This window comes from Dasypus novemcinctus, chromosome 8 (assembly GCF_030445035.2).
Source record: "Dasypus novemcinctus isolate mDasNov1 chromosome 8, mDasNov1.1.hap2, whole genome shotgun sequence".
NCBI lineage: Eukaryota > Metazoa > Chordata > Mammalia > Cingulata > Dasypodidae > Dasypus > Dasypus novemcinctus.
In genome coordinates, this window is record NC_080680.1 from 77,851,836 (window position 1) to 77,871,105 (window position 19,270).

The window sequence follows — 19,270 nt, forward strand, 5'->3', positions numbered from 1 at the left end:
TGGGGCCCCAGACCTGATGTGATTCTTGGCAGATGCTTATTCTATCTTTGTGAAGTTACTGAATAGGGTAGTGAAAAAGGACAAGAAGAGCACAGATCCTTAGGCCTGGGCATTGGCACAGCTGTCTTTGGGTGTGTGTGTAGAAGTAAAGGCAAGTGCAGGCAGAGCAGGCAGGAAGCAACCGCTGTTCACTCCAAAAAACTGGGACCTGCCATGACTTTGCGCATGCGTGCGTGCATGCGTGTTAGGGAGGTACTTGCAAGAGCTTTGACCTTTCAAAGAGAAGTGGGCAGACAGCTGGGAGACTTCACGATCTGTACAGTTCTAAGGTGCCTTACAAGGTGTATTAAAACTCTTTTTTGATTGCAAGTGACAGAAGCTCAACTCTGTTTAGGGGAAATTGGATATATATTGGCTCATCAGATGTATTTGGGTATAGCCCAAACCAGGTATTCCAACAATGCCAGACTCTCTCATCCATCTCTATTGTCTGCTTCTCTCCACAGAGAAGCCTCGTTCACCGCTTGGCTTCCTCCACAGGACTGGAAACAGGACTGCCGGTAGCCTTGTCTCACATCTCAGAGCTTCCCCACCAGAGATGATCTAAAGGCTTCCTTTCTACCGTCCTAATTTCAGAGACCCCAGGAAAGGGCTCTGATCGCCTCTGCTTGTATCAGAAGCCTGCCTCTGGCCTAGACTAAATGCGATGGCTAAGGAAGGGGTCTCATGTAAGAAGGAAAAACCTTCCACCCAGACCTAATAGTTGGAGTGGAAAAAGGAGCATTTTTCAGAGTCTGAGTTCTTTGCATGTGTTAACTCTTCCACATAACAACCCTGGAGCTACTACTATTGTAATCATTATTATTCTTGGGAATTATTACCTCAGGAAACTGAGGCACAGAGAGGGTAATAGATCACACAGCTCATAAACTGCAGAGATGGAGCTGGTGTTTGAATCCATTAAATCTAGCTTCAGAAGATTCTATTTTTCCCATTATATTATATTGCCTATTTACTACAGGAGGGAACACACAGACAGTTTCTCCTGGGCTGGGAGGAGGGGCCACTGGAAAGTGATTGGTGCAGGGTCACCATGTGAATAAGGAATAAGAAACCCTATCACCCATCTTAATCTTGCTGGAGATATTTGAAGAGGGATATTTCATTTGACTTCTTCCTTCTCCCATCTCAACTATTAGGCAAAGTGGGGGAAAGGAAAAAAGAATTTGATGAAGCCAAGAAGAGCAAATGAAAGAACAGTGAGTTCCCATTTCCACCTATTAAAAATTTAAGCAGTGTTATAATAGCAGTGAAGGCAAGGGGGGCGTGGTTTGCTTGTAAACGGTGGGTGGCAGGATAAAGCAGTCCAACATGTGAGAAACTCTCACTCTTTAGAAATAGTTCATGGAGTCACAAAATAAACCAAACTAGTACTATGTGAGAGAGATGCACTTAAGACAGTGTGATTCAGAAAGATGGAGAGTAAAAGGCTGGGAAAAAGTAGAAAACAAAAACTAATTCCATACATGCAAATACAAGCAGCAAGAAAATAGGTTATAATATTAATATCAGAAACAGTTCAATTCACAGAAAATCAGTAAACAAGACACAGGAAAGCACTTTATAATGATAAAGGCTGAGAGCTACCATGATCTGTCATAAATATTTACATGCCGAATAGGGGAGCAGATGTGGCGCACGTGGTTGAGCCCCTTCTTCCCACATGGGAGGTCCCAGGTTTGGTTCCAGTGTCTCCTAAAAACACAAAAACAAACAACAAGCAAACAAATGAAAAAACCAACTCAGGGGAGCTGGTGTTGCTCAGTGGTTGAGCACCAGCTTCCCACATATGAGGTCCAGGGTTCAATCCCCAGCCCTGGTACCTAAAAAAAAAAATTATTTGCCAAATAATAGAGCATCAGAATTCATAAAGCACAGGCTATACATGGAGAAGTACATGGAGAAGTTGACAGAAACTCATAAATAGTAGGAAATTTTTTATTAATTTTTTTCGAATAGAAGGAATTTTTAATTCACCACTCTTAACTCATGACCAATCAATAATTAGACACATAATAAATAAGGATACAGAGGGATTGATTTGTTAATTAGTCAGGCAGTTTGGATTAAAATACATCAAACTCTGTCTTGAAAACCTAGAACATACTCTCTTTGTAAGTGCCCATGGATCATTTACCTATGACCATATAAAGCCAATAAAGAAAGAAACAGGGAAGCAGACTTGGCCCAGTGGCTAGGGCGTCCGCCTACCACATGAGAGATCCAAGGTTCAAACCCCGGGCCTCCTTGACCCATGTGCAGCTGGCCCATGCTCAGTGCTGATGTGCACAAGGAGTGCTGTGCCACGCAGGGGTGTCCCCCGCGTAGGGGGGCCCCACGGGCAAGGAGTGCGCCCCGGAAGGAGAGCTGCCCAGCGCGAAACAAAGTGCAGCCTGCCCAGGAATGGTGCCGCACACACGGAGAACTGACACAACAAGATGATGCAACAAGAAGAAACACAGATTCCTGTGCTGCTGACAACAGACGCGGACAAAGAACACGCAGCAAATGGGCACAGAGAACAGACAACCCTGGGCAGAGGGGGGAGGGAGGGGAGAAAAATAAATAAAAATAAAAATCTTTTTAAAAAAATGTGGTAGAAAATTTGAAAATTAAACAAACAAGGGAAACGGACTTTGGCCCAGTGGTTAGGGCGTCCGTCTACCACATGGGAGGTCCGCGGTTCAAGCCCCGGGCCTCCTTGACCCGTGTGGAGCTGGCCCATGCACAGTGCTGATGCATGCAAGGAGTGCCGTGCCACACAGGGGGTCCCCCGTGTAGGGGAGCCCCACGCGCAAGGAGTGCACCCATAAGGAGAGTCGCCCAGCGCGAAGGAGGGAGCAGCCTGCCCAGGAATGGCGCCGCCCACACTTCCCGTGCCGCTGACGACAACAGAAGCGGACGAAGAAACAAGACGCAGCAAATGGACACAGAGAACAGACAACTGGGGGAGGGGAGGGGAATTAAATAAATAAAAATAAATCTTTTAAAAACAAACAAACAAAAAACTATCATTTGGAAATTAAGAAATTCTCTCAGTTAATTCTCAAAGTGCAAAATATCTTTCGAGAAAAATGACTCCTGAAGAAAATAGTGGAAAACACAAGTCAAAGGAATGAACATTTTTATGGTTCTTGCACAAATTTAACATAATCGTTAGGTAAGGTTTCAGAGAGATAAATTCTTAACAGGACAAGCTCCGAGACTGATGCATTGTGCTAAAAAATGTTGGCTATTTTCCTGCTTATTTAATAAGTATGTGTGGCAGGCCCCGTGTTAGGCTGAGGCCATGCAGAAAAGAGTGATTTCTAGCTCTCTTGTCTGGGAGCGCATGGCCTGGTGGGGAAGGCAGGTCCAATAAAATTTACACCAGGGTGCAAAGCTGGGGCTAGGGTAGACCCTTGTCTGAAGGGCTGTGGGACCCCTGGGAGCAGAAGGTGACAGGGCAGAGCCCCCACCAGGGGCAGGACATTGGAGCTGGCCCTAAAGGCAAGGTTTCACCAGAGGAGAAGGCTTGTGAAGGGCATTCCAGACAGAAGAAACTGTGCTCAGGCCCAGCAAGCAGTGCCAAGTGGAAGCGGAGTAGAAAGGAGGGCACAAGAGCCGAAGTTTGGGTCTTTCTCCTCTTGGAAGTTATCTCCTTCCTTTAAAGCTTCTGGTTGTGGTTTCCTCTTCATGACCTGAGGAAAAACATCTCATGCCCTGGAGTAATGAAAATGTTCTAAAATTGACTGAGATGATGACAGCGCCAACTCTGTGATGAAAATGAGAGCCTCTGAGTATATACTTTGAATGGATTGTACAAGGCATGGGGCTGTATAACAGAGAATCCAGTGGTGGAAGATGGACTGTGGTTAACAGGAAAAATACGAGAATGCTCTCTCGTGACTATAACAAATATATAATACTAATATAGGATAGTAATAATCCGGTGGGTTGGGGAAAAATATACCAAATAAGATATGGGTTATATTTAGTAGTTATATTTTGATTATGCTCTTTCATAGTTTGTAACACATGTTTCACAACACCAGCTGTTGGTGGAGGGGTGATATATGGGAAGCCTGTATGATGATATGTATGTTTGCTTTGTAAGTCCACAACTTTTACTATATACTTATTGTCTGTGTATGTTCATGTATGAATGATATACTTCAATAATTTTTTTTGCATATATAAACTTTATTTATTTATTTATTTATTTTTTTAATGCTACATTAAAAAAATATGAGGTCCGCATATAGCCCCCACCCCCTCGCCCCACTCCTCCCACATCAACAACCTCTTAACCTCTTTCGTCATCCTGGGACATTCATTGCCTTTGGTGAATACATTTTGGAGCACTGCTGAACTGCATGGATAGTGGTTTTCACCCCTCTGAAAATCAGTTTTCCTCATCTGCAAAATGGAATTGATAATACCACCAGGTTTTTGTGAGGATCAAATGAGATGAAGTATGTTAAGAGCTTGGAGCTTCTCACATATTCAGCATGTGGGAAGTGTCCATTTGGTGCTACTGCACTTCTTTTATAGATGAAGGTGCACTCTCCAACTCAGTTACATCCCCTGTGCTCTTTGAAGATTTTGATGTGCCTGATTCTTCCTATGCACCATGTTGTCTCCCCGAGGAAAGAGACAAGGTTCACTCCTCCTGGGGTCTCTGGAACCTGGTATCTCTTTAGCCAAAAAGCATAAAGACGCCTTAGCTTCGAGCAGCCTAATCAAAGTCACAGCCACTCCCTAGTGCCAACCCTTGTGTCATGAACTCCTGGGACCTCCACAAATATCAGATAAACATGTCCACAGCAGCAGCAGCAGCTCCACATCCTGTGTTGTTTTACTTATTTATTTTTCCTGTACTTGGTAGAGCGCATCCTTCATGCCTTTATTTATCAACTAATTGATTAGTCCATGACAGACGTGTCAACGAACAGTTACACTAGAGACACAAGCAAAGTGCAGTGGAGACCCAGGAGAAGGAGCACTGAAGAATTATTGCGCCTACCAGAAAGGCGTCAGAGGAGCAGCATGAGCCGGGCTTTGATTGATCAGGAGGGTGAGGACATGGGGTGATGGAGAAGGGAAATGACGTTAAAGAGTAGAGGATGGGGTCCCTGGCTGAGCAACTGTTTCCCACGAGGCCATGCCTAGTGACAGGGCTCTCTGGAGGGCTCTCTGCCTTGGCCCTGCCAGCCTTAAATCACTGCTTGGAGCTTTTTCCCTAAGGAGAACTGAGCATTGTCAGAGTCCCATAGTGAACTGTAATAGAACAGCAATGAGGAACTGGCTGAGTTATAATTCTAGCTTCTCTATTCTTAACATCTAGGGTCTTATGGAGTCTGGGGGTTGAGCTGCATTAAAAAAAAAAAAAATTAAAGCCCACATATGGAAAGCATGGAACGCACCACTGACTAACCATTAGGAAAGAAATGAAGTTAGAGCCCCAAGCCATGGCTGACATTAGAATAAATTCCAGATGGCTTAGCAATTTGAATGTAAAACATGTAATCGTAGAAATGGTAAAAGAAGAAAATGGGTGATTATTCATAGTTTTCAAAGGAAGGCAGAACAGGGAACACCATTCTAAATTTAACACCAAAGGCAGATAATAAAGACAAGATTAACACTAAGAGGAAAAAAAATCTTGTACCAGAAGACTGATGGAAAAATAGAAATGTTAAGGAAGAACTCCAATTTCAGACTTACTAGATACAAGAAGTGGGCCCTGGGCCATTTTTGGCTAATTGATAAACTGCAGATGAAGTATCTGAGACATCTTCTACTCTCTTTCTCTGGCACTTGTACTAATAAGCCAGCTGCTAGGGAGATTTACCCCAGGCCAAACCTCTGGGACTAGATAAGGCTGTGCTCTGGGCAACAACCAACCCCCAGGAGGACAAGAGAATTCCCACACCCACGAAACAAGACAAGTCCTCCCCTTGACGTGCTTGCCCCACAGATACACCTGACCAGCACATGTGCTTCCTTCCATAAAATCACTGTAGGCAGGCTTAGTAAACAGAACAAACAAAATCAAGAACTCACAATGAAAAGATGAACAAATGTCTAGAATCACTGAACATGTTCATAAAGTCAACTTTATCAGGGAAGCAGATGTGGATCAAGCAATTGAGCTCCCGCCTACCACACAGGAGGCCCCAGATTCAGTTCTCGGTACCTCCTGGAGAAGACAAGCAAGACAGCAAGCTAGCATGGCAAGCAGACAAGATGACAGAAGAAGAAGACACAAAGAGAAAACACAATGAGAGACACAATAAAGCAGGGAGCTGAAGTGGCTGAAGCGATTGAATGTCTCTCTCCCACATGGAAGTTCCCAGGTTCGGTTCCTGGTGCCCCCTAAAGAAAAGACAAGCAGATACAAAGATCACACAGCAAATGGAAACAGAGCAGACAGCAAGTGCAAACAAGGGGGAGGATAAAAAAATTAAAATAAACCTTAAAAAAAATAAAAATAGTCAACATTATCAGACAGGGCCATCAAAACTCACTATCTAACACTCAAGAAGCCGAGTGAAGAAGACTAGCAGAATGAACAGGACTTTAGATTTAGTGAAATTAATATCTTCAGAAGAAGCTTGAAAGGGTAGTTTATCTATTTAAAAGTATCAATTAAATGGGAAGCAGATGTGGCACAAGCAATTGGTCTCCCATCTACCATATGGGAAGTCCAGGGTTCGGTTCCCAGGGCCTCTTGTTGAAGGCATGGCGAGCTGGCTCATGGGCAATGCTAGCCCACACAGGAGTGCTGGTCCACGCAGCAAGGTGGCCCGAGCAGAGAGCTGTCACAGCAAGATGATGCAACAAAAAGAGACACAGAGGAGGGAAATAAGGGACACAGCAGACCAGGGAGCTAAGGTGGTGCAAGAGATTGAGCACCTCTCTCCCACTCCGGAAGGTCCCAGGATCAGTTCCCAGTGCTGCCTAAAAAGAAGTCAAGCAGCAAACAGACACAGAGAGCAGACAATGGGGGAGGAGGGAAGTAAATAAATAAAGCTTTTTTAAAAAAGTTTCAAAAAAAAGTATCAATTAGAAACTTTAGGAATTTAGAACTCAATTCACAAACTAAAAATTCAATGACTGAATAACAAAATATGGTTCAAGAGTGAATAACAGACTTGAAAAATCAAGTTCAGGAATTCTTCCAAAATATAGTCCAAATGAGAAGGGAAGGATATAATAATGAATTAGGCCTCTTTGGGGTGGTAGAGGGGTGTAACCTCTACATCTTTGGAGTTTCCTTTGATAGAAGTATATTTTGTTATTCATGGTGGGCCCAGGACCAGGCTAGATCGATAGTTCGTATATGCTAAGAAGATGGCAAGGTAGGGCCAGCCACACCTATGGTCATAGGATGGGGTTGGTGGTACCAGAAAGACCAAACATGTGATTAGGGGGAGGTCATGTCAACCCCACCTCTCGACATCTGGGAGAGGAACTGGAGATAGACTTCCACCCCATCAGCATTGATTCTATCAATCATGCCTACATAATGAAACCCCAAATAACCTCAGATGCTGGGCACCTTGCCTTACGTGTCTCTTTTTTTGGCTTCTTCTTACTTGTATCCTATTACTAGAATCAAACTAGAAGCCTAAGTAAAGCACTTCAGGGAGTTCTATGAGACATTCTAGCAAATTATTAAGTCAAAGTGGATTTTGGGAGCCCCCAAATTCATAGCCAATTGGTCTGAAGAACAGGTGGCCTGGGTCCCCAAACTTGCAACTGGTGCCGAAGGAGTCTGGTCTAATTCTGGGTAGAGTGAGAATTGAATTGAATTGAATTGCAGTTGCTAACTGAAGTTTTTGCAGTATGAAAGAAAAAGTTAGGAAGCATGGAGGATGAATGTAGAAGTTCTACTCTTACATGTAATAATAGGAATCCAGAAAAAGAGAGCAGAGGATATGGGGGAAAAAAGTAAAAAATAAATAATGGAATATTTCTTAGAGATGAAAGACATAAGCTTTCACACTGAAATGGTCCACTGGGCATCAAAAAGAATAAACTAAAAGACCTACAGCTAGATTAATTATGATGAAAATTTCAGAATACCAAGCAATTTTGTTCCATCCCCTTACATTTTTAAGTGAATTTTTCTAGGGAGAGGATCCAGAACAATTATCCAATTCTCAAAAGAGCAACCAGAAAGGAGGTTTAAAAGTTATTGCCTTCTAAGAAGTCAATCTCTATATTTATGGGACCTCACAGGGGGCTCAACCCCTAAGTAAGACCTTCCCCCATTAAGGTTGTTCCACAACATCTGGTCCCATTCACTGCTTTTTCTTGAACTCTTGGAAAAGGGTATTTTGGCCAAGCTCAAGCACAAACTGCCCTTGGCTCAGACGACACACGATTATACATTTTTCTCTCTGTGAGTAACATCTGCAAAGGTTTTCCTCAGAAGTGTGCCTGTAAAAGTCTAAGGCTCAAGAATGCCAACTTTTTTTTAAAGATTTATTTATTTATTCCCCTCCGCCCCTCGTTGCTTGCACTCGCTGTCTGCTCTCTGTGTCAGTTCGCTGGTGCTCTCTGTGTCTTCTCTTTAGGAGGCACCGGAAACTGAATCTGGAACCTTCCATGTGGTAGAGAGGTGGTCAATGGCTTGGGCCACATCCACTTCCAAGAAGGCCAACTTTTGTTACTTTGGAAATCTAGACAGGGAGCAGAGATGGGGAAACCTTCAGGAGAGGAGAGTCACGAGAGTCCACTGCGGCCTTTTAGCGCTGGGGATGTGGAGATGGAGGCCTCATCATGGTACAAGCCCAGGACGAAAGGCTAAAAGACTTGCTGGGAGCCCTGGCTCCACTGCTTCTACCTATTCGTCTAGGCAGGTCACATTTTCTTTCTCTGATTCTCTATTATCAGATCAGTGAAATGAGAACACCTTGCTTCTCAAGGCAGTTCTGAGACAGCAAGTTCTAAACTAAGGGTCACTTATGCAGATACCTTCAGGAGCCACACAATGTGAAGTGGGAATGGCAGGGAGCCTGGCCTGGGAGCCACGTTTGGCCCTGGGTCACCAGCTTGTGCCTTATGCTATAAACAAAAATAAGGGTAATTAGAGCAAAGCAGCTCTGAAACTTGATGTAAAATAAAACTCTGGTTTTCTCCCCTGAACAGAGCTTTATGTTATATCAGGTATGATTTTATTTTTATTTCCAGCATCAGTCGGTAGGAGACTCCCAGCTGAAGTCCTGGCAGTCCCAGGACTAGGGTGAGACAAATAAGATGCCTAGACCTCAAAACTTAAGGAGACATTCACTCTCAGTTTCCTGCAAGTGCCAACCCTAAAAGTGAGTGCCTCATAAGAGGGAGAACTAGGGCTATGGCTTAGTTTCCTACCAGCTAAAAAAAATGCCATACAAGGGATTGGCTTAAATACTGGGAATTTATTGGTTCACATTTTTAGGGTTACAAGAAGTCCAAAACCAGGTGATGCTTTCTCCCAAAAACTGTGGCATTCTGGGGCTGGCTGCCTACTTCTCCTTGGCTTTTCTGTACATGAAAGTGCACATGACAGTGCCTTCTCCTTTCTTTTCCGGAGGGTTCCATTGACTTCCAACTTCTATTCCTCCCTGAAGCCTTCTCTATAAAACCTCCAAAATTAAAACTTATCCTGATTCAGTTGGCCACACACTTTTACTAAAAATAGCATCTTCCAAAGCCCTTATTTGTAATAGGTTCACACTCACAGAAATGGATTAAGATTAAGAACATGCTTTTTATTTTTACTAGTTACATAATCCAGCTTACCACAGGCTGTTTTGTTTTGTTTTGTTTTGTTTGCAGTATCGGGGTCAGGGGTTGAGCCCAGGACCTCCTATGCGGGAAGCCGGCACTCAACCACTTAAGCTACATCAATTCCCCTGAGTTCTTTTTTAATTATTTTTGTTTTTAAAGATTTGTTTTATTTATTTCTCCCCCCTGCCATCATTGTTTGTTCTCACTGTCTGCTTTCTGTGTCCATTCATTATGTGCTCGTCTTCTTTTTAGGAGGCACCGGGAACTGAACCCGGGACCTCCCATGTGGGAAGCAGGCGCTCAACCACTTGAGCCACATGTACTCACTTACAGGCTGTTTTTGTGTATGTGTTTTGTACACAAATGTTCATAGCAGCGTAATTCACAATAGCCAAAAAGTAGAAGCAATCCAAGTGACTATCAATAGATGAACAGACAAAACAAAATATGGCCTAGCCACAAAAAGAAGTGAAATTCTGATACATAAGACAGCATGGATGAATCTTTGTTCTTTTTAAGATTTATTTGATTTATTTCTCTCCCCTTCCCCCACCCCGCATTGTCTGTTCTCTTTGTCCATTTGCTATGTGTCCTTATGCGTCTGCTTGCATTATCCAGCAGCACTGGGAAACTGCATCTCTTTTTTCTTGCATCATCTTGCTGTGCCAGCTCTCCGTGTGTGCAGCACCACTCCTGGGTGGGCTGCACTTTTTTCATGTGGGGCAGCTCTCCTTGCGGGGCACATTCCTTGTGAGGTGCACTCCTTGCGCGTGGGGCACCCCTACACAGGAGCACCCTGCATGAAACGGCACTCCTTATGCGTGGCAGCACTGCGTGCGGACCAGCTTACCACACGGGTCAGGAGGCCCTGGGGATCGAAACCTGGACCCTCCATATGGTAGACGGATAGAGCCACGTCCGCTTCCCTAGATGAACCTTGAAGACATTATGTTCAGTGAAATAAGCCAGACACAAAAGGATAGATATTGTATGATCTCGCTCATATGAAATAGTTAAAATATGCAAATTCAGAGACAGAAGGTAGAGTACAGGTTACCAGGGACAGGGGTGGGGTAGGGAATGGGGAGTCGCTGTTTACTGGATGCTCAGTTTCTGTTTGTTATGATGGGAAAGTTTTAGAAATGAATGGTGGTGATGGTAACACAACATTGTGAGTGTAATTAATGCCTATGAATTGTTTACTTGAAAGTGGTTAAAATGAGAAAAAGTTTATATGTTGTATATATGCTGGCAGAATAATATTAATAAAGAATGAATAATCCTCTTTTTTTTTTAGGAAGTATCAGAGATTGAACCCAGGACCATGTACATGGGAAGCAGGCACTCAACCATTGAGCTACATCTGTGACCCAAGAATGAATAATTCTTGATTAGATGAGAAGGAGGAAGGTGGGAGGAGAGGTGACAGACTGCATGAAAAGGGAAAGGAAGGAGGAGTCAAGAATGACGCCCAGGTGGTTTGGGTGATGAACAAATGTGGTGCCAGTCACTGAGGCAGGGAGGCCTAGAAGAGGAACAAATGTAGAGGAAAAGGATTGATTCCATCTCAACATGCTGAGTCTGAAGTGCCTGTGGACATACAGGGAAAGATGATCAATACAACATTTCCCAAGTATGTTCTAGGAACGTTAGTTCCAGGAGATTATTAATGTTCCAGGAATAAAAAGTGTGGGCAGTTTTCTATTGGAAATTGTTCTAGCCCAGGTTCCTGAGAAAATAGAGCCTGGGGCAAAGATTATGTCCTGATGCTTTTAATGGAGGTGTGAACCTAGAACCTCAAGGATGATAGAAAAGGGAAGTGAGGCAGAGAGCTGGGACACAATGAGAGATGCCTGGAGGAGCCAGAGGCTCCTGGCAGCAGCTGGTTGGCCACAGAGCTGCACAGCTGGCTACAGTGGCAGCAGTTAAGGTGAAGTCAAAGGTCAGGGGTGTGGGACACACACAGGGCTGAGAAAATCTGAGGAAATACATTTAATATGTCCAATATAGAGGTCAAATAAGTTGAAGAAATGTTGGACACTACATGGTCCCCCTTAGAAATGTGCAATGCATATAGTGCATTAATAGTTCTAGAAGGGGAAGCGGACTTGGCCCAATGGATAGGGCATCCACCTACCACATGGGAGGTCCGCAGTTCAAACCCCGGGCCTCCTTGACCCCTGTGGGGCTGGCCCATGCACAGTGCTGATGTGCACAAGGGGTGCCCTGCCTCGCAGGGGTGTCCCCCACGTAGGGGAGCCCCACGCACAAGGAGTGCGCCCAGTAAGGAGAGCCACCCAGCGCGAAAGAAGGTGCAGCCTGCCCAGGGGTGGTGCCTCATGCAAGAAGAACTGACACAAGATGACGCAACAAAAGGAAACACAGATTCCTGGTGCCACTGATAAGGATAGATGCAGTCACAGAGGAGCACATAGGATGCAGAGAGCAGACAACTGGGGGTGGGGGGAAGGGGAGAGAAATAAATAAAAAATAAATCTTAAAAAAAAAAATAGTTCTAGAAGTACCTCAGCAAGGAAATTAATTTAATTTTGTTTAGCCCAGCATTTCCCAAACTTATTTGACCATAGAAACTTTTTTTCATATACTGTCTATTTATAAAACTAAGTTCTGGTTGGCTGTGGCTATTGGAATCTGGGCTTAAAAGAAAAAATAGGTTGGAGATATGGATTTGAGAGATATTTAGGTAGTTATTGAAGCAAGAAGAATGGAGATGATCATCCAAGAGGAGTTTGTAGTACCCTAAGCTTGAGTCCTGGAGTACACCAATATTTAAGGGACAAAAACAGGAGGAGTCTCCCTTAAGAACAAGAAAGAATGAATAGTCACAGAATTAGGAGAATCAGAAAATATCACCAGGTAGTTAAAGTAGAAAGGGACATCTGAGCAGGCATAGATGAACTGAGGACACCCTAAGACCTAGCTATGCAGAAACAGATCCCATCCTTCACCATCCACCCAGCAGCTAGTTAGAGATGCTGGATCTTAGACCTCATTCCAGACCTGCTGAATCATACTGCATTTTAGCTGGATCTTCAGGCCATTCATATGAATATTAAAGTTTGAGAAGCTCGAACCTTCCAGGAATAACTGCAAGCCCTCAGAATCACCCTGTCTCTCCTTCTATGACAACTGCTGCAGGAAACGGCAAAACCAAGAATCTGGTCACCATCAAATCAATCTGTCATGAGCCACACAAGCAAAACTGATGCCTCACCTCCTGCCTTTCCTCCTACTGAACTTATTTCCAAGTTCATGCAAGGTCTCATGCAATTTCATTTATTTGGCAACTCCTAAATCATACCTGGCACAGCTATTCCAAGGGAGTTTAGGAAATGTGGCTTCCTGGCTCTCATGCACTGGAAGGAACACCAGAAGAAGGTGGAAAAGATGTTTATGAACCAGTCCACAGAATCACCACTGGTAGTGTCACAGAAGCTCTGACAGATGCTGATAGTCTCCTCTGCCCCCAATATCTGTTTTCCCCTTCATCCTAGGAAATAGAATTTTTAGCTGAGCACATGGCTACCTAGAAGAAAACTTCATTTCTCATTCTTTCTGCAGATAGATGTGACCATGTGCCTAAGTCTGGGCCAATAATAAATAAGTGGAAATGTCATATGGCAGCTCTCAGGAATCTTTGAGTGACAGATGGAGCATGCCCTTTGTATTCTTCTTTGTTCCTCCCTCTGTCATGCTGCTTGGAGCATGAGCTGCTACCATCTTGGACTATGAGGTTGAGAATTACACCCTAGGGTTGGGTCAGCACTGAACTATAAAGAGCCTGAGTCCCTAAGGACTGCACAGGCTGGGGCCACCATTCCTGCTCTGGTGGCTTACCTCCAGACGTTGTATACCTGAAAGACAAATAAGTTAGTGACATCTTGAGGTTGTCTGTCCCTCCCAGCTGAACCTGATCCTAGGCAATACAGATTTCAAAGGCATAGTTTCTTAACATTTTGACAGGTCATTGATCCCTTTGAGAATCCAAAGAATGCCCTGAACCATCCACCCTAGAGAAATGCATGTATGCACAACACTTTGCATAGCAATTTCAGGGATTGCGTGTTATTTCTTCCTGAAACCATCCCAGAACTCATGGATCCCAAGGTAAGAATCCCTATAGTAGAGAGTTTCCAAAAAGAGTATAGTCAACAGGCAATGGCGCAGAGAAAAATGCTAAGTTCCTCTGGATTTGGTAACAGACTGTTGATGACTGTCTTAGTTACCAGGCCACTACAACAAATGCCACACAGCGAGTTGGCGTAAATGCAGGAATTTATTGTCTCACTCTTTTGGAAGTCAGAAGGTTTGCTTCCTCCTGGGGTGGGTAGCAGCTGGTGTTGTCTTTCCTGTGCTTCACCTCATGGCGATGTCCATTCCTTTCTCTTTCAGGTTCCTACTGACTTCCTGCTTCTGGCTCCTCCCTGTGACTTCCTTTGACTCTGGCTTCCTGTTTCTTACCCTTTATGAGGTTCTAGTAATCCAGATCAAGACCCAACCTCATTCAGTTGGGTCACACCTTAATTTAAAATGACATCTTCAAGAGATTCTGTTTGCAACAGGTTTACATGCACAGGACCATGGATTAAGATTATGTGTAATTCAATCTACCACAATGACCTTGACAGGAGCAGTTTCAGTGGGGGTGGGGGTGGGGATGGGGCACAAGCTAGACTATAGTGTGCTGGAAGAACAGAAATAAAAGAAGTAGAGGCTGCAAGTACTGTCAACCATTTTGAGCAACACAGCTCTGAAGATCATGGTGCCCAGGAGACAGAGGAGCCTGTAGGCTCCAGGGAGGATTTTCCAAGTTTTCCCCTCCTTCTAGGACCACAGCAGCAAGAGTGAGGGTGGTCTGGGTTGTCCAACACCATTCAGTACTGCAGCCCTTCTGATGGCATTGGCCTTCACTCTCCTGGAATGGTGCTGCTATGTCAGAAACAAGGGATGACTGGAAGCATAGGACTAGGAGATGCCTCTGAAGGAATGGAAGCTGGAGGATGATATCGGCTCAGCCGGAGTGGATGCTCCATGCTAGTGTGCCTCCCAGTGTCCTTCAGTGCGGAGCTGCCCAGCTACCCTTCTCCCCCACCCCAAGTCTAGTGTTGCTGCTGTAGCTGGATCCCACACCTGAAAACTGATGCATCCAATAGGCCCAGCTCATCTGTGCAGCTAGTTTCGTTGTAGACCACAGTATGTCTTCTGGAGAGAGGAGGAGACCACAATGTGTGTTCTGGTTTCTTCTTCAACAGGGAAACATTTTAGCCCTTTTCTACCCTCAGGCTTCAGACTGGCTTCCCTGGTATGCCTCCCTGATTCTCTCTCTGCTTCCACCTCAATGCTACTCTGCGATCCAGCTAAGGCTTATCCCTTTCTTGTCACCCTGACTTCAGTTGGGGAATCCTCCCTTCCTTCTCACATCCCTTACATCATCCCCTGAGCACATGAGCCACTTACCACTTCCTCTCTTTCTTTATCACCACCCTTTCCAATGATAAAAACGACCTTTCCAATCAAAGATTGATTGTGCAGTGAACCCTCCCCAGCTCCCCCACAATGGTAAAACTAGACAAAGGCGAGTCACATGTGGGAAACTGGAGAAGGCAATGGCCCAGAGTGACACCAGAGCCCCAGGGAGCAGTGTGCAGGTATCACCAAGGATTCTCCCTGAGTGGCCAGTCCTTTGTGGACACAGAGTTCTCATTTAAATCCTATCATGGGAGGAAGTGAGGAGTCCTCCCTGGGGCCTGGCATGTCAGGTTTTTAAAGCCCCTCATAACCTCAGATGTTGGGGAGGAAGCAAGGTCCCAGTCAGAGCCTGAACTGAGTTCCCTCTGGTCTCAGGACACAGTCTGCTGCTCTGGAATATGGCAGTGTCTTAGTTCCCTGTCAGCTAAACAAATATCACACAGTGGGTTGACTTAACCACAGGAATTTATTGGCTCACAGTTTCAGAGGCTAGAAGGCTTGCTTCCTCCCAGGTGGGTATTGATACCACCCAGAGAGTCCATTTGCCCCAGGCACACAGAAGCCAATACTGAGTCACCAGGATTTTGAGGAAAAAAAAAGAGTTTATTGCATGGTTGGCCAGCAAGGAGACTGGAGGCAAGCCTCAGCTCAGTCCCCCTGAACAAAATGGGCTCTGGGGTTTTATACTGCCTGGGAAAGGTGAGTTTAAGGGATTGGCTAAGGATGGGGTGAGAGACCTGGGCCAATCCAATTTGGGAAAGGCAGGGTTAAATGGAGCAAGCTCTATTGCAATTATTCTTGGCCCTCAAATGGAGGCCTAGCATGCTCTGTGACTAGAACCGGTTAGAGCCAGCTTCAGAAGCAGTAACTTTTCTCGCCAGCCAGCAAGCCTCCTATGAATAAATATGAAGAGGTAGGCGTGTCAATGAAAGTTTCTAGAAACTTCTACAAACCAGTAAAGGAGGGACTGTTATTGGAGACTGTCCAGGTGTCTAGGTTCTTGGCTTGATCATGAGAAAGAATTCTCAAGGACAAGCCACAAATTAGTTAAACAAGCAGAACATGTATTGAGGGTTAAAGTAAGGAAAAGAAAGTACACCTTCAGAGAGATGAAGGCTGACATTCTCCAGGGGGAGAAATGCAAAGTTCCGGGGTCCCCTGTTTTACAGGGGTACAGGACTCCAGGGTCTGCCCTGGATAAGCAAGGGCTTAGGGCACAGGAACCCAAGGGTGCGAAGTGCCTAGGGATGTGGGGGTGCTGTCCTGTGGCGACTGGCTTCTGGCTGCTGTCTGTGACCTCTGCAGGACATGCTGACTGGTGGTAATTAGCCTCTGGTCACTGTCCATAAGGTGTGGGTAACCGGAAAGCTAGGCGGTGGGTGGTGGTGATGCCCTTCTCCTCCCTTTCCTCTTTGCTGGCTGCCTTCTAGTAATGCAGCCTTTGGGGGGGGGGGGGGGGTGCTGCAAGCTGCAGGGTGTGTGCTTCAGTTTCTCTTACCAGGCTTATTAGGTGTTCTATCCCCTTCCTCCTGAGGTCCCTATTCTATCCTGCCATAGAACCACTCTGAAAAATGGATAAGTGGCAGTTTGAAGGGGGTTGGTAAGTGGCAGTTTTAGCATCACTCTGGCTAGCCAGCAATCATTGTGGTTCTCTGTTTTTACACATGGCGATGTCCTCTCCTTTCTCTTCCCAGTTCCCTTGACTTCTTGTATCCTACTCTTTCATGTGGCTTTCTCTTCATAAAGCCTCCAGGAGTAGGATTAAGGCCCAGCCTCATTCAGTTGAAACTTACCTTAACTAAAAATAGCATCTTCAAAGGTCCTGTTTACAATGGGTTCACAACCCAGGAATGGCTTAAGACTCAGGATTGGGGAATAAAATATGGACTAGAGTGGATTTACTGATACTCTACTATAGACTTATTGTGATTCTAGCAATGGAAGAGATTATATCATTGATGTGGAGACAGTGGCCACGAAGGCGCTGAAAGCAGGGAGAGAGAAAAAGAGGTGTAATGTGGGGCATTTTCAGGACTTGGAATTGTCCTGAATGATATTGCAAAAACAGATACAGACCATTATATATCCTGCCATAACCTACAGAGTTGAGAGGGATAGAGTATAAACTACAATGTAAACTATAACCCATGCTTAGTGGAGTGCTCCAAACGTGTTCATCAATTGCAATGAATGTACCACACTAATGAAAAAAGTTGTTAATGTGGGGAAGGGTGGGAGGTATGCGGAGTGGGGTATATGAGAATCCCTTATATTTTTGTGTGTAACATTTTGTGTAATCTAAGTATCTTTTTAAAAACAAAAAATATATTTAAAAAAAAACAACATGTTTTATTGTGGGGTATGCAATTCCACCTACCCAGGCAGTCTCCAGAAAGGGGACTGGATTTACAAAGTGAAAAGCGGCCGGAGGACTTGGCCCAGCAGTTAGGGCGTCCATCTACCACATGGGAGGTCCGCGGTTCAAACCCCAGGCCTCCTCGACCCATGTGGAGCTGGCCCACGCACAGTGCTGATCCTCACAAGGAGTGTCATGCCACGCAGGAGTGCCCCATGTGCAAGGAGTGCACCCCGTAAGGAGAGCCGCCCAGCGCGAAAGAAAGTGCAGCCTGCCCAGGAATGGTGCCGCACCACACGGAAAGCTGACGCAAAAAGATGATGCAGCGAAAATAAACACAGAATCCTGTGCCGCTGACGGCAACAGAAGCGGACAAAGAAGATGCAGCAAATGGACACAGAGAACAGACAACCGGGGTCGTGGGGAGGGAAGAGAAATAAATAAACAAATCTTAAAAAAGAAAAAAAAAGTGTCCAACAAAACTTGTAAATATCCCACTACTACCCTTCCCATCACCCATTCTGCCTACCACTCCCAGGCTCCATCAAAACCCAGTTCCTAAAGCTTGAAAACAAAGTTCAAATGAAATAATGTATGCACAGTTCCTGGCTTTTATTAATTACTAACCTGCTTGGAAACAGAGCCTGTAAACTTTTTGCTCCCCATTTTCAGAAATTCTCTCCTTTCAGCTCTCAGTTTACCTTTCCGCTTTCACAGCATTTCCTTTCCTAGCACCTGGAAAGGTTTCCTAGGTCCCTGCTCTTCAAAGTATGGTCCAAGGCAAGCAGTATCGCCTAGAAACTTGTTAGAAATGCAGAATATGAGGCCCTACTCCAGATCTTCTGAATCTGCATCTGCATTTTAACAAAATCCCCATGTCTTTTTCTATGCATATTAAAGTTTGAAAAGCACTTGCCTTAGGCCACTCCCCCCCTTTTTAAAAATTTACAACATCAAATAGAACTGGGTTTCAATAATTCACACTTCCAACAGTAAGTCACACCACCCTCCAGCAAATTACATAGTAGATACAAAAAAACTTCTTAATTGTGGGACTTGAGTAAGAACAACTCATAATATTAATAAAAATAGTATTGACACAATCTAATATGTGTTTAATGTGTTGGTATTTACAATACCTTTCAATGCTCACATAATCTCATCTGATTCTAGAATATGGGTTAGTTATCATTACTTAGTATTTGCATGAGTGAGTGAGTGAATGAATGAATGACAATGAATGAATGACTTGTGGCCTAACTGGTGAAGAGAAACTTAATTATGAGCGGTATATCAGTGAGGAATTTTGTTCAGCTGCTAGTAAAAGAGACCCAAAAGAATAGAAACCTAACAAGGTAGGAGTTTATTTTACTCCCACATGATAAACTATCTGCAGGCAGCCAGACTGGTATGGGGACTCTGGGATCTGGAATCTTCTGTCTTCTGCTCTGCCATCCCTAGCACATGACTTTAAACCTAAGATCACCTCACGGGTAAAGATAATGGCTAGGGCTCCACTCATCACGTCCATGTCCTAGGGAAGAAGAAGGAAGAGTGGGGGAAAGGGCAAAGGGGTGTTTGCCAGCTGAGTTAGTCCTTTTTAAA

At 44.6% G+C, this 19,270-nt stretch overlaps 1 long non-coding RNA gene across 4 annotated transcripts in view; it reads left to right on the plus strand.

Annotated features, from left to right (window-relative positions):
- The window catches only part of LOC101415847 (uncharacterized), a 41,694-nt gene extending 22,932 nt beyond the window's left edge, over positions 1–18,762 (plus strand). The window contains exons 4-6 of one of the 4 annotated variants that reach the window (XR_009186828.1): positions 507–1,259; positions 11,117–11,452; positions 14,233–18,762. This is a non-coding gene — a long non-coding RNA (uncharacterized lncRNA). Of the gene's footprint in view, positions 1–506; positions 4,254–11,116; positions 13,457–14,232 lie in introns of those variants that run through there. The other 3 variants (XR_009186829.1, XR_011649420.1, XR_009186826.2) reach the window with 3 other exon arrangements.
- The last annotated feature ends 508 nt before the right edge of the window (positions 18,763–19,270 follow it).